This window comes from Myotis yumanensis, unplaced genomic scaffold (assembly GCF_028538775.1).
Source record: "Myotis yumanensis isolate MYYU_CA2020_CCGP unplaced genomic scaffold, mMyoYum1.0.hap1 SCAF_11, whole genome shotgun sequence".
NCBI classification, from domain to species: Eukaryota; Metazoa; Chordata; class Mammalia; order Chiroptera; family Vespertilionidae; genus Myotis; species Myotis yumanensis.
The window spans coordinates 2,176,092-2,189,834 of record NW_027223762.1 but is presented as its reverse complement, the minus strand read 5'-3'; the positions used below and the strand labels follow the sequence as shown (position 1 = coordinate 2,189,834).

The 13,743-nt window shown below is 59.7% G+C and overlaps 1 protein-coding gene across 1 annotated transcript in view; it reads right to left on the bottom strand.

The window, feature by feature from the left end:
- Window positions 1-12,818, bottom strand: part of HPCAL1 (hippocalcin like 1) — a 67,003-nt gene extending 54,185 nt beyond the window's left edge. The window contains exon 1 of the mRNA XM_070428673.1: window positions 12,560-12,818. The gene's annotated coding sequence lies outside the window, so the exon portion shown is untranslated. The remainder of the gene's footprint in view (window positions 1-12,559) is intronic.
- Between the last annotated feature and the right edge of the window lie 925 nt (window positions 12,819-13,743).

Here is a 13,743-nt window from a genome sequence, read left to right as displayed (position 1 = left end):
AGAAACATCAGTGATGAGAGAGAATCACTGACTGGCTGCCTCCTGCACACCCCACACTGGGGATCGAGCCCGCGACCCCGGCCTGTGCCCTCCTGGTTCATAGGTAGATGCTCGACCACTGCCGGCTGCCTGGATCAATCTTAACACAGAGTCGGCACACAGGAGGCGCTATGTGAGTGAGTGAGTGAGTGAGTGGAGCTTTGCCGACTTGGGGATCCTCTTCCCAGCCCCAGTCTCTGCTTAAACAGCGACTATTCAACACAGAGTCACCACCCCTGGGAGGCCCCAGCTGGGAGGAGAGAGGAGACCCCTGTGGGGAGGTGATGGGCTGTGGAGCCTGGGCAGCAGTGTACCAGGAAAAGCAGGGGGGGCAGAGCAGGCCCGGGGGGCTTCCTGGTGGAGGCAATCCCTGAGCAAGGCTGGGAGCCCGGAGGGCGATGTGGGAGGGTGCAAGGAGCCAGAGAACCTGAGGCAGGAGGGTCAGCACGTGTCCCCCTCCTCCAATAATGGCGCGAGAATCACGATTCGTTCTTTCCCACACCACCCACTACGGGGAGCACTCTGCAGGCGCAGGTCAAGTGAACAAGTCCCTGAGAGTTTCACACCCAAGTCCCCACCCCACCCCCCTGCTACAGGGGACCACCCCTTGGCTGTAACCCCGGGGCGGGTTTAGGGGAGCTGCTTGCTAAGCACAGGCTCTGACTGGAGCTAAGCTGACTGTATCTGACAAGTGCTTGTCATGGAGCAGAAAGTCCCAGGCCCAGCACACAGCAGCCGGCCCTCCCCCGCCTGGCAGGCAGAAGGCGCTGTGGGGGGGATGGCTGAGCAATAGGAATGTTAACCCGTTTCCTTTTGGGGTTAACCGAGGGCGCTGGCGAAGGAGATGGTGCCGGGGTGAGGCATCGCAGAGTATCCCGGAGTCTCCCGGCTGCTCTAGTGAGTCCTGCCGGCGGCTGTCATTCCCATTCCACAGACCAGGACGCACAGGGCGGTGCCAGGCGCTCAGCGCGGTGCCGGGCGGGGCCCTGGGCCCTGCGTGGGGAAGGCAGTGCCTCGGGGAGGGGAGAGGACAGGGGCAGGGTCACAGAGGTGCCTTTTCCTTTAGAAAGAAGTCTGATCACTGACCGTCAGACAGTGCGCAGTCAGCCCTGCACCAAGAAGAGATATCTCACCCTGGTCAGTGTGGCTCAGTGGTAGAGCATCGGCCTGCAGACTGAAGGGCCCCGGGTTCGATTCCTGGTCAGGGCACAGGCCCAGGTTGCATACAGGAGGCAGCCAATCAATGATTCTCTCTCAACATTGATGTTTCTCGCTCTCTCCCTTCCTCTCTGAAATCAATAAAAATGCATTAAAAAAATAAGAACAGACCAACGAAACAGTCGGTATAGCACCCCTCCAGCAAGGCCCGGCCTTCACCCCACGGACTGCAAGGGATCCTCAGCCAAGGGTGGCTGGGGGCACACTGGGAGCAGGTCAGCCCATGGCCCTCCTTGGGTTCCGCTGTTTGCTTGGGTCACAACCACAGTACAAGTTGTATGAGGGCGGGGCCCCCCGATAATCTGGTTCACCGTGTGTCCCCAGAGCAGGCGTGGTCTGTGCCACGCAACCGCTGGCCTACGCGGGCTGGGCATCGCACACTGACGGGAGCGTGCGGCTTTGCGAGCAGAGTTTGTTCCGGTTGTGTTCTGGGTAGGCGTTCCCTCGATGCCTGTGAGTGTTCTGGCGAGAGGTGGGGGCGGGGGGGGGGGCAGTTAATAATTGAGCAAACAGAGCAGAGGGCACAATTATGTCAGAAACCACTCCAAGTCAACGAACACAGACGACCTTGTTTAGAAAATGGAACCGGCGCACAGAACTTCAGGGAGACCACGTAGCGGAGGCTCGTTCCTTTTGCGGGGCACCTGGCAGACCCGGGCACCGCAGGACGCGCCCGCAGGGACGCGCCCGGGCGCCATGGCAACCTACCTGTTTCCAGCAGCAGAACTGCCCTCCTGCTTCTCCGGGGAGCCCTGCAAACACCTGAGGACCGGCTTTCAGTTCCTGAACACTGGGGCCATATTCGCTTTTTAAAACATGGTTTCCTTAGGATGAAGCTCCTGGAATCACTTATGGGATGAGTATGGGATGTTGCTGACAGTTACGTTTCTTCCTTTCTTTTACTTATTTATCTGTTTACTTTTGTTCATCCTCACGGGAGGAGATTTTTCCCATTGCTTTTCAGAGGGAGGGAGGAAGAAAGGGGAGAGAGAAACATGGATGTGAGAGAGGCACATCAACTGGTGGCCCCCACCCCCCGGTGCCCCGATGGGGGACGGGGAGCACACCGCCACTGGGAATCGTGCCCGAGACCTTCATATAACGACGCGATTTTTTTAAAAAAATTCGAATCCCAAAAGCTATAAGCAATCACTGAGCCCGTAGCAAAGGCAGCCTCGGGGTTTCGGTTTATAGCAATATTATTTGCCTGGAGAGACAGCCCGGTCCCCAAGCACCTCTCTCCTTCGCTTGCCCTGAAATGAATCTTCCCTATTAGCCAGTTTCTCTGACGGCTGGCCTCGCTCTCATGACTTCCTGCCTCCGACTCCCTCGCTGGGACGCAGGCAGGTTAAATCCCTGAAAAACGACGGGAGAACAGCCTGGGGAGCCTTTGGAGGGATGCCACCGAGTCAGCAATGGCTCCCTCGAGAGCTCAGAGGGCCCTGCTTCTCAGCCAGTGAATAAGGACCGTCTGCCCGATGTCGTCAGCCCACGGTCAGCCCAAAGGTCAATGCCAGCCCAATATGGACTCCAGGTCAGAAGCAGCAGCAGCACCGGGATGCGAGAAGGATCGCTCCCGGGGGTCCTCCAACTCACAGGAGCTAAGGACCAGCCGTCTCGCCCTCAAGGGTCGGGAAGGAAGGGCCGGATGGGGAACAGAAAACGTTACTTTCAAAAAGGGAGCTGAAGGCCCGGCCAGCAGCTCAGTGGTTGGAGCGTCATCCTCATACACCAAGGCTGCAGGTTTGATCCCCGGTCAGGACACACAAGCGTCAACCAGAGTGCGTGCATAAGCAGGACAACAAATCGATGCCCCACCCCCTTCCTCCTCCTCTCTCTCCCCATTCCCCTCGCTCTCAGATCAATCAATCAATAAAAAGGGAGCTGAAAAGCATCACCTGCTGGACAAACAATAAGGAGATGAGTCCTGGAACAGGGCCACGGCGTGACACTGGTGATGAGAAAAGACGGATGCAGGGGCAGCTGGGCTCGGACACCCCGTCACCTCAGGGACATACACAAGGTTAACCCAGCCTGAGCCAGGAAGGCCCCTTCCAGGGCAAGAAGCCAAGAAAATGCCCGGATTCAAGCACAGGAAAAAGAAGAAACACAGTCTCGCCCGTATACTAACTCCACCCTCCGCCATGTTGAAATGGTGAGTTTCTTGGGAGACACGGAACGTTTTTCTTTATATCCCTGTTAATGGGATTGCTCAGTATTGAATTCAGATGAGATTAACAAATTGCAATGATGCACAAAGAAATCCTAATGATGCATCATGATACATTCCCACTCCTTCAACCACCGCAAGCATGGAATGTGCGGTTCCAGCCAGTCTGACTGCAAAGGGAGTTGGCTAAGCAAACAGAGAGTAAACGAGGTTATCAGAGGCATGTGCTCTTGGATTCCTTTTAAAAGCCTTTTTTTTACCCTGAGTGCAAACGTAATGCATGCCCATCGGTGAACATTTGGAATTTAGAGGAAGACGAGAAAGCAGGACGGAGAAGCCCCTCGTGACCCCACCAGACTCCACCGCTGCCAGCCGTTCCGTCTCCTCCCTTCCCGTCCATTTCCTCCCAAATGGAACTGAAACGAAGCTGCGTTTCCTTCTCAGCTCCCTACTTTGGAGAAATGTTTGAATTACTTATTTTCAACTCCTTTCGCAAGTTCCTACTCGCCTGCTCTGACACGTGTCCTCCTGTCATGGAATCCTTAGTAAGTTATGAAAGAGACCAACTGGAGGCGGAACCTGGCCCGGCGTTGGCATGAGCACTTACACTTCTGTCCGAAAAGAATACAGGGCTGTGTCTTCCACAACACTCCCTAGTTCCGACTTCTTTTTTCTCTAACTCACACGGAGTCAAAACAAGAAGTTCAGCCCACCGGCTTCTTCGGTCCTCAGCGCTGAGACCTCCCAGGAAGAACAGAATTGCATCAGCCCCCGGGGAGGGCCACGCCTCGGGCTGGGGTTTCTGGCCAGTGTCCTCTTAAGGCGCTGCAAGCAGCTTCCGCAGATGGCCCGGCTCTCCGGCCCCAAGCGAGCCCCACCGGCCCCCTGTGCTCCCACAGCGCATGGCCCCCCGACAGCCATGCCCCCCCTCCCCCCAGCACTCACCTCCTTCATACCACGAGCCCATCTCTCGATCTCGGGTGCCTCAGCACACAGCACCACTCCCGGCCCAGGGAATTGTAAGAAGGTGCTGCATGGACGGGTGGGCGGATGAAACACACAGAGTTCACCACCATGACTTCAGGACCCTCTACTCCTTCCGTCTAATCTGAGCCCACTAATTGGTTCCTCAGTATTATCCGTTTCTTCTGACTTACAATGCCGGCTCTTAAGGCAGCAGTTGCTAAGGCATCTGTGCTTTCTAGGAGGTGCGTTTTCTCTGCAGTCAGCTTAGCCAGGAAAACGCTCTCTGTGCTTTAGGCTGGATGCCCCCTACAACTCAAGTGCACATTTTTAACCATCGGTCCTGCGGTGTCGAGCTGACAGAATCTGGAGGTTGTCTAGCCCTAAGCTCCGTCTGACAAATGAGGAAACTGAGATGGAGAAAAAAAGCCACCCAGGTCACGAGAAAGCCAGACACTAATGGCGGTCACTCCGCCAACCCTCGAGCCTGCGTGGCTCCCCGACCGCTGTCCTGCAGTTTTATTGTGTAAGACACCCGCCGCCAGCATGAGCACAGAGCAGCCCTACTGCGCTGACTCCCAGCACACCCGCGCTGCAAAGCAAGCCCCTCTGCTCAGGGGCCAGACCCAAGCAGACAAGCCAAGTCCTGCTCCCTCCGTCTTTCGGTTCTGCTCAGGCCCCCACCAGACCGGTGGGGGGCACCGCTCTGGTAACAGTGACCCTGACTCAGTCCACTGCTTCAAATGTTCATTTCTTCCTGAGATGCCCTCACAGACAAACCAGAAAGCATGTTTACCAGCTCTCTGGGCATCCCTTAGCCCAGTCAAGTTGACATAAAACTAACCACCAGAGCTGGGATTCTCCAAGAATCTTCCAGATCATTCTCATGAGGCCACTTTTCAGAGTAACATTCTATCATCTACCCATTTGGGTTCCCTACCTTACTGGTCATCCCCTCGTTACCCCCCTAACAGTAGTGCCCTGCACCATCCCACCCTTGGCAACAAAGAGCTAATTCAGCATCAATGGGCTCTGTGATGCCACGCACAAAGGTTGGAAAGGAATGCTGAGACTTGGTGATGACGATGGTAGCGGTGATGATGGTGATGGTGGTGATAGGGGTGATGGTAATGGTGACAGTAGTTGGTGATGGTGATGTAATGGTGACAATGGTAATGATGGCTGTAGTGGTGATGGTGACAGAGGTGATGGTAATGGTAATGGTGACAGTAGTTGGTGATGGTGGTGATGGTGATAGAGGTGATGGTAATGGTAATGGTGACAGTAGTTGGTGATGGTGATGATGGTGATAGAGATTATGGTAATGGTAATGGTGACAGTAGTTGGTGATGGTGATGGTGATGATGGTGATAGAGATTATGGTAATGGTAATGATGACAGTAGTTGGTGATGGTGATGGTGATGATGGTGATAGAGATTATGGTAATGGTAATGGTGACAGTAGTTGTGATGGTGATGGTGATGATGGTGATAGAGGTGATGGTAATGGTAATGGTGACAGTAGTTGGTGATGGTGATGGTGATGATGGTGATAGAGATTATGGTAATGGTAATGGTGACAGTAGTTGGTGATGGTGATGGTGGTAATGGTGATAGAGATTATGGTAATGGTAATGGTGACAGTAGTTGGTGATGGTGATGGTGATGATGGTGATAGAGATTATGGTAATGGTAATGGTGACAGTAGTTGGTGATGGTGATGGTGATGATGGTGATAGAGGTGATGGTAATGGTAATGGTGACGGTAGTTGGTGATGGTGATGGTGACGATGACTGTAATATAATGATGGTGATGGTGATTATGGTTGTGATGGTGATGATGGAGATGGTGACGGTGCTGATAGTAATGGTGACGGTGATAATGAGAAAAAGGGTGAAGGTGAGGATGTGGTTGCACTGGGAAGCCAGTAGCTGGCCCACAAGATACAGGGGGAGGAGCTGTGGGCCACAGTGAGACCGCTGCTCGGCTCGGGGCCCTGCAGAGAACCTGGAATTCGTTGCCTGTGCTGCATCTCCCCGCGCCCACTCCCACCCACAAGGTGAAATAATCCCCGATGCAGAGCGTCACCTCACAGCCAGCTCTGGGACACGCAGCCCGGCCTTCCTCCTTTTAGGTCAGGCCAGAGACATCACCAGGAACATACGCCAATGAAAGCAGCGATTCCTCATCCAGTCTTCAGAGAACGTGGGTCACACTTGCCCAAGGCCCGGCCTCACCCTCCGCCTGAGGCCGCTTCTGCTTTTTCTTTTTAATCCTCACGGGAGGATATTTTTCCACTGACTTTTAGAGAGAGTGGAAGGGAGAGGAAGAGACAGGTGGAAACATCGATGTGAGAGACACATCAATTGGTTGCCTCCCACATGCCCCCAACCAGGGCCCATGCCCCTGACCAGGACCGGGAGCCTGCAACCAAGGTACATGCCCTTGACCGGAATCGAACCCAGGACCCTTCAGTCCGCAGGCCGACGCTCTATCCACTGAGCCAAACCGGCCAGGGCTGAGGCCTTCTTTACTTACTGGGAAGAAGAAAGAAGTCCAAGTGGCCGGCACGTTCTCCGGCCCCTGGTGACTGACCAGGCTGCGTCAGGCATGAGACTGGCACCGCCCGACTGAAGAATTTGTAAGAAAGCCTGGTTCCCGCCACCGCCACCCCACGCTCCGGCGAGGGGAGAGGGAGCCACCACCCCACCCGCCTCGGTCCTGCGTGGGGCAGGCTTTTCTGGACATCCACGCTCACTCTGCCGGGGTGACTCTCCAGCCACATAAACACAGAAAGCGGCACAATGTGGAAAACGACATTTTTAAACCCTAGTGATTGATTCTCTCACTTCCCTCCACACGCGGATCACCGTGCAGCCGCGAGAAAGGATGGGAGTGACAGGGAAGGGCGGGGAGCTGTGGTCAATTCCATTTTCTGGAAACGTCTGTTAAATGCACAGGAAGGAAGCAGAATCCTGAGCATTTTGCTGCCCCGGGGGGGAGGGGGGGGGCGGGTGAGGGGAACACTATGATCTACAGGCCGCTGCACAGAATCGAATTCTGCCAACGTCCCCAGGAGTCCCACAGCCACAGGCACCCTAGTGCACGTGCACCCGAACTCAATACACACCTTCCAAGCACTCCAGGTGGGAGGGGAGGGGGTCCCGGCCTCCTTAAGTCTCATCTCTTTGTACATGCCCCCTCCCCCCAAGTTCATGGTCACCGTGGCTTCTTCAAGGAACCAGAGAGATGCTTCTCAGAAGACATGAGCTGGGACAACCCAAAATGGCAGCTCCCCAAACTCCAAATCGTGACCCCCCCCACTGGCACCCTTCCAGGAGCCTGGCACACCCACTCAGACCGCACGCCTTGCACTGCAGCCTGCGTCAAAACATGCCTAAAACACCTGAGTTTGAAAAGAAAAACTTGAGCAGCAGAGGACGCACTGAAGGTGGGCACACTCCGTGGTATATAAATTGCATCTCAATAAAGCTGTTAGTTAAAAACACCTTCTTTAAGGATGAGTAGGAGGTTAACAGATGAATCTGGGAGGGAGGGAGGGAGGCAGTGCCGCCCGAGCCCCTGTCCCCACTCCCTCCAGACACCTGCTCTCATCCTGGGTGTCAGCTTGGCCCATGTTCCTCCTGGAGTCCCGGTCGGGGGGCGGGGGGGGGGGGGGGGGAGCGCACGGCTGTTTGATGCTCTCCCCACCCCCAGTCCAAGATCCACGCCCCCTCAGGAGGGAGGAGGCCTGTGCCCAGCCCTCCAGGCCCAGGGAGGAACAGGCACAGAGCGGGGCTCAGAGGGACAGAATGAACCTGGGGGTGGTGGACAGGGAGCGAGATGACAACCTGTTTCAAACACTGACCCAACCGCAGCAGGGCTGCAGCCCAGGGTGAGCAGGCTTTGCTCCCAGGAGGGACGGCGTGGGGAGGGGAGGGGGGAGGGATGGGGAGGGGCAGCGCCATGGAGGGGACCCATTAGATGAGGGGAAAGAGCACAAACACTCTCAGATCTCTAGCTGGGAGGAGCTGGGAGGAGCTGGGAGGAGCTGGGAGCCAGCGCCAACAGGCAGAAGGGGGGTTTTGGTGATGGGGGCGGTGTGGCTCTGCGTGTCCGTGCGTCCCAGAGGATGGAGGAAGGGGGTGGGTGTTGGGTCTGAGCATTGGGACAGCTCAGGCTTGCTCACCTGACTTAGCACGGCCCCCAGCTCAGGGGCACCCCCCTTGCTAAGGGGCACACAGAGCAAGGGAAGGGTCTGGCGGGCAGTGGGGTGCAGAGGCAATCAGGGGAGACTTCCGGAGGGGAGCCAGGAACCCCCACAGCCTTCTTCCTGTCTGCGGAACATGGCAGCTTTATCCACGGAGGAAGCACTGAACAGTCCTGAGCGTTCCTTAGCCAAGGGCCAGAGACTCATCCCTCACTCTCCCACTTCCCGTCCAGGAGGCAGGAGGGGCTGTGCTGGCCGGTACTGCAGCTCGGGCTCTCTGAGTGCAGGGAAGGCGCAGCCCTGGGTGAGCAAGTGGGGGGGGGGGGGGGGGAGGAGCATGAAAAGAGCCCAAGACGGCACCTTCGGCCTGCGGTGGGCAAGGAGGCTGAGCAGCAGGAGAGCCCGCTCGCTGGGGAGGCGGCTGCAGTTGTCAGGCCTCGGAAATGCAGAGGGATGAAGCTTTGCCTCAGAAACTCAATTAGACCTGAAAGGACACAGCAGGACGGGCCTCGGAGAGGATGGACTGTGCCTTCGGGTGATTAAAACAGAATTCCTGAGGCCTGCACCTGGCTCACCAGGGCCCAAGCAGCGCACCACCTGTCAAATGGTACTGATGGCCTGACGGGAGCCTCAAGCCTCACGCCACGAGGTTCCAACGCTGGGATCTGAAAGAAACCATCTCCCCGCGGGCCAGTGGCACCGAGAGACGGCAAAGCCCGCTCCGCGATCTCCGGATACAATTACCCTCTGTCATCCCCTAATTAGAAACCCAACCCAAAGGGCCACATGAGATGCCAGCTGTGCAGCCTGCCATGTGGGCATGAACACGCGAAGGAAACCCAACCAGAGGCTGGCGAATGGTGCGTCCCCACGCGGAGCACCAGGACAGCGCCCTCCTTCCCCTCGCAATGGCACCAGGTGCTACAAACCAGCAAACGGCGCATAATCCCCCATCAAGTCTGGGCTGGCAGCTCGGAAAGCGGCGGCCTTACCCCACCGCCAACAGCATGATTTAGGGCCGTCTGGAATGCGAAGTCCTAAAGCAGACCTGATCCCAGTGCAGATAACACTTCAGCGGCCAAGCAGCTGACTTTTGGTGCCAAGTGCGCTCTGGGAATGAGCGTGAGTACCCTGGATTGGCACGGGTTCATGAGTCGGTGCTGGGAACTCGGCACTTTACCACCAATGAGTGGCAGCACCAGGTCTTAGGCTAAGTTTGGGGGCAGGACCACGGGAGTAAGGAGGGCACGGATACTCCACACGGTCTTTTATGTGAAGGGCAACCCTCGGAACGGTGCACGCGGGGCCCCGGAGGCAGTGGGTGCAGCCCCGGAGACAACACTGCCGCTTCGCCAGGACGGAGCTCCATCCGCAGCAGCGCCAGGGAGAAGTGTGGCCGGTGTGTGCGGCCGGGGAGGCCGGCCCTGGCCCCTCTTGGAGCTCTCGCTCTGCACAGCCCGGTGGCCAGAAGGGGGCATGCGGTAAATTCCGAAGGAATCTGCCCCAGCTTTTATTCCTGTCCGTCTCTCTCCAGGAGGGACTGCTGGGAATGAATGGACGGGTTGGCTAGAGTTTGGGCAAACCTCTGTTCTTCTGGGGTTTTGACTAATTCTTGTTTCTCAGGTCAGAGGAGATTCCAGGCACCCGATTCCCATAGCCAAGCCTCCCGAGCGATTAGGGCACACTGACGTCTATTTCCCACCCGACAGAAAGCGTCACGGGCCAGGCTGGCGCTCGGCTCCCGGCGAGCAGGAGGCAGAGCCCCGGGCCTTCTCTCGGCACGTTATTCAATAAAACCTCAAGAGCTCAGTAATTACAGGCACTTTCCAAAGCCGAGCAGAAACTGAACCAGGCCAAAATACTGGTTTGCGTGAGACAAGGGGCTGGTTTTAACGGGGGGGGGGGGGGGGGGAGGGAGATAACCCAGCTTTTGGTCTGTCTTCTGAGAAAGCCAGACAGATTTTTAAAAAATACTATTACTGAACCTGGTTATGGGGCAGAGAGGATTCAGATCCCTCTCTGCTAGGATATAAAATCCCTTTACCAAGCAGGTGGCAGCCTACGTGTGGCCCTGACCCCAAGCAGGGGGAGGAGTTCGCTTACTCTGTCCCCCCGACATGCCATCGCTCTGAGAGCTCAGAGCTTCCGTCCCCGGGAAGACAAGTCAGAGGAACCAACCCGGAGTTTGCTGTGCTGGGTCGTGAAAGCCTGCAGAGGGCTCCAGCCACCGCTCCCCACCCCCCCACCAGCACACCTGCAGGAGGCCGTGGCCACCGTTCCAGCGCCCCTGCCCATGCCACGCCAGCTCCATTTTGAGAGCCTCGTGCACCGTGAGGCTGGCTGCTCCCCTGGTGAGAGGTTATTTTGGTGTTCAGACTGGGCAGGGTCCTGCGAGGAAGGAACCACAGCACAGGGAGGGCAGGAATCGCTGGCCCTGGCAGAAGGCAGCTGCCAGATGGCCCTGCTGGGCCGGAGCAAGCGCTTCGGTGCTGTGGGCAGGACTCTGAGGGTGCCTGGTGGGCAGCGCAGCGTGCACACTCACTGCAGTTCAGTGGTGCAAGGAGCAGGTGGCAAAGCTAAATGTTGTTTAAATTAAGGTGTGGGACTAGGATGCAGGATCCCACAGGAACCCTCAGCCTCCTGCGAGGCTGATGGGAGGGGGAGGGTGGGAGGGTGGGGTGGGGCGGGAGGGTGTCCACCCTGGCAAACACCCTCCTCTAGGGGGAACAGGCCCAGCCAGATGCCCGGGGCGCCATCAACCTGCACCTGCACCTGCGGGGAGCGCCCCTTGCATCCATGGCTGTCAGATTCCGCGAGCTGCACTCCCCGAGGACTAGGCACTTGTTGAACAAAAGGGCTCCTCACAGCGGCTGCCTCGCCCCGGAGAAGCGCCCCCACTCGGCGCCAAGGCCTTCGTGGCTGGAACAGGGCCAGCGTCCACGCTGCTCGCTCCTGCTCACTCCTGCTCCTGCTGCTGCAGGCGCCCCGGAGGTGCGACGAAGAGGAGGCGGCGGCGCCCCCAAACTTTCTCCAATCTCCGTGCTTCGCGGTTAAGTTAGGGCCGGGAGAGAGGCGCAAAACGCGCACAGGGGGGGATGTAAGCGCCCCACCCAGGATAAAGGGGAAAAAGGTTTAAAAAAGAAACTCCGATCCCATGAACGCAGCACCTACTGGCGCCAGGCACCGGGCCAGGCGCTGCCTCCAGTGCGTTCTCCTGGACCTGTCACCGCAGACCCCGAGGGACCAGCTGCCCCAATTTGACAGAGAAGCGACTCACAGCCCAGGGAGGTGGCGTGTCCGCAGGGCGCGTGCGGGTCCCGGCGATGCCAGGCTCCTGGCTCGGAAACAGCTCGGTCCGCCGCCCCCCCGCCCCCGCCCGGGAAGGAGGAAGCAGACGGCCCTCCCCCGGTCCGAACGCACAGGCGACCCACGTGGGCCGCGCGGACCTGCGGGGTTAGTGGGGCTGCCCCCCAGGCCCTTGCCCGCCCCCGGGACCCCAGCGGTCCCCCGGCGGCTCGGGGCTCCGCATTGCGCGGGGCAGGCGGGCACCGGGCTCCGAGCGCGGGGCTGGACCGCCCACGCCCACCCGCCACTCCAGCCCCACGCACAGCCGCTCCCACTCGGCACCCGCCCCGCACCTGTCCCCACCGGCAACTGTCCCCGACACACAATCCACAAATGCCCCCCAAAATGTGTGCACACGGATCCCCACGAGGAAACGCCACTCCAGGGCACACCACCGTCCCCGGTTCCCACGACTCCAGCGCACAGAGAAACGCAGGAACCCCCCCAACACACCCACACGCACGGACATGCTTACACACTCACATGCTTACACACTCACATGCACATGCTTACACACTCACACGTAGCGAGCCAGTGTGTGTGAGCGTGCGACACGCGCGTACCCCCCCCCCAGCCCGCACCCCCCGAGCCCCGCAGCCCGCCGCTTCCCTACCTGCTCCAGGGCAGGACGCGTCCCCCGGCTTCCCGAGCCCAAGTTGGGCGCCGCCGCGCGGGGGTAGGCGCCGGCCGCCGCCCGGGACTAGCGCGCTGAGGCCGGGAAGGGTGGCTAGGAGCGCGGGCCTCCTCGCGCCCGCAGCCGCCGCACCGGCCCGGAGCTCATCGCCGTCCGGAAAAACAAAAGGAAGCCGGCAGCGAGGGAGGGAGCGAGCCGGAGGCACCCGCCCGTCCGCCGCCCGCAGACGCCGCGGCCCGCCTGCCAGCCCCGGGAAGGAAGGGACGCGAGGGCGGGGCCCGGAGGGGCGGCGAGGGGCGGGGCGAGGGGCCGGGGGCGGGGCGCGCGGCCGGGGGCGGGGCTCGTTTTCCGCGGACCCGCCTCGGCCACGCCCCCAAGTGAGCCCCGCCCTCCGACCGCCGCTCCGGCCACGCCCCCGCTGGCCGCTCGGCGCGGGACCCCTGCTCCGGTCCCCGCTGGCCCCCAGCTCCTCCAGCGCACTCTCGGCGGAGCGGCGCCCTGGCCCAGCCCCAGCCCCAGCCGCAGCCCCGCGTGGATTTAAGGCGGGGGCGGGGGAGGGGGAGCCGAGCACTGGTCCCACCCCCCGAACCCGTGGCCTCTGGCCTGCGGGTGTGGGAGAGGCCGGGAGGCGGCGCCCAGGAGGAGCCGGCCCCCGCCCGTTCCCCGCCTCCCGCCTCCCGAGGTCCCTGCAGGAAGTGCGGCCTGGGTGGCCCAGAGGGGAAGAGGCCGAGTCGTCCCGGGCGTCGCCAGGCACCTCTGACCCCGCCTGCCCCCTCCCGCCGCCGCCTGCCCCGAGAGCAGACACCACCGACCTTCCGCGCCTCCTCGAGGGAGGGAACCCGCGTGCGGAGGAGGGGTCTGCACGGCTCCGGTGACTTCGATCACTCCGGGCCGTTTGCGCAGGCCCCTGAGGCTCCTGGCCTCGGCTCCCTCCTACAACACGGGGAGGAAGAGGAGGAGGAGGAAGAGGAGGAGGAGGAGGAGGAGGAAGACGGGGAGGAGGACCGGGAGGAGGAGGAGGAGCGGGCTTCCTCGCGCCCTCCCCTCCCCGACGCCTGTGGGTCTCTAGAGGAAGGGGCTTGGCTGACAGCTCAGTCCCGGGCACAGGTGGCCTCGGGTCCCAGGGAGAGCAGACCGTGTCCCCCGGACTCCCTCCATCCTCT